The sequence below is a fragment of the Rhipicephalus microplus genome, chromosome 5 (genome assembly GCF_043290135.1).
Source record: "Rhipicephalus microplus isolate Deutch F79 chromosome 5, USDA_Rmic, whole genome shotgun sequence".
NCBI classification, from domain to species: domain Eukaryota; kingdom Metazoa; phylum Arthropoda; class Arachnida; order Ixodida; family Ixodidae; genus Rhipicephalus; species Rhipicephalus microplus.
In genome coordinates this window covers 196,077,576-196,079,423 of record NC_134704.1, presented here as the reverse complement: position 1 = coordinate 196,079,423, position 1,848 = coordinate 196,077,576, and positions in this window count along the sequence as shown.

The following is a 1,848-nucleotide window of genomic DNA, read 5'->3' as shown; positions in this document are numbered from 1 at the left end:
CGAGGGACTATTGGTCAGCTGCCAACTCGTAATAAGTTCATGTGCTACGTGAGGCCAAATAAGCTCGAAGGAGTGTGCTACACTCGCCGCCATGGCTACGGGTGGCGCTGACTGAAACTCCCACGTTTAATTCACATATAAACCCAATAAAGTGGCTGGGTGAGAGCTGTCATGGTAGCTCAGTGGTAGAGCATCGAACGCGTCATTCGAAGGTTGCAGGTTCGGATCCTGCTCACGGCAAGTTATCTTTTCACCCACTTTTCTTCATATTTACATTACAATTCGGTCTAATGTCTTCCCCTATACTTTCCTTAGCATTATTGTCTGTTAGATCTCGTTATATTGTTTAAAACACAGAAAAAACGAGCCCTTAAGTATACACTTCTTTCCTTAATTCATTAACGTGGGTCTCGTACTGGCAGACTTAGCGCCTTTAGGTTGTACACGAGGGACAATTGGTCAGCTTACAACTCGTAATAAGTTCACGTGCTACGTGACGCCAAATAGGCTCAACAGAGTGTGCTACACTCGCCTCCATGGATACTGGTGGCACTGGCTGACACTCTCACGTTTATTTCACATATAAACCCAATAAAGTGGCCGGGGGATAGCTGTCGTAATAGCTCAGTGGTAGAGCATCGAATGCGTCATCTGAAGGTCGCCGGTTGGGATCCTGCCCATGGCAAGTTATCTTTTCACTTACTTTTCTTCATGTTAACATTACAATTCGGTCTAATGTATTCCCCTATACTTTCCTTGGCATTATTATCTGTTAGATCTCATCAATATTGTGTGAATCACAGAAAAAACGAGCCCTTAAGTATACACTTCTTTCCTTAATTCATTAACGAGGGTCTCATACTGGCAGACTTAGCGCCTTAAGGTTGTATACGAGGGACTATTGGTCAGCTGCCAACTCGTAATAAGTTCATGTGCTATTTGACGCCTAACAGGCTCAAAAGAATGTGCTACACTCGCCGCCATGGCTACTGGTGGCGCTGACTGACACTCCCACGTTTAATTAACATATAAACCTAATAAAGTGGCTGGGGGGATAGCTGTCATGGTAGCTCAGTGGCAGAGCATCGAACGCGTCATTCGAAGGTCGCAGGGGTTGATCCTGCCCACGGCAAGTTAACTTTTCGCCCCTTTTCTTCATATTTACAGTACAATTCGGTCTAATGTCTTCCCCTATACTTTCCTTTGCATTATTGTCTGTTAGATCTCATTAATAAAGTGTAAAACACAGAAAAAACAAGCACTTACGTATACACCTATTTCTTTGATTCATTAACGAGGGTCTCGTACTGGCAGACTTAGCGCCTTTAGGTTGTATACGAGGGATTATTGGTCAGCTGCCAACTCGTAATAAGTTCACGTGCTACGTGAGGCCAAATAGGCTCAAAAGAGTGTGCTAAACTCGCCGCCATAGCTACTGGTGGCGCTGACTGAAACTCCCACGTTTAATTCACATATAAACCCAATAAAGTGGCTGGGTGAGAGCTGTCGTGGTAGCACAGTGGTAGAGCATCGAACGCGTCATTGGAAGGTCGCAGGTTCGAATTCTGCTCACGGCAAGTTATCTTTTCACCCACTTTTCTTAATATTTACATTAAGATTCGGTCTTATGTCCTCTCCTATACTATCCTTGGCATTATTGTCTGTTAGATCTCGTTATATTGTTTAAAACACAGAAAAAACGAGCCCTTAAGTATACACTTCTTTCCTTAATTCATTAAGGAAGGTCTCGCACTGGCACACTTAGCGCCTTTAGGTTGTCTACGAGGGACCATTGGTCAGCCGACAACTCGTATTAAGTTCACGTGCTACGTGACGCCAAATAGGCTC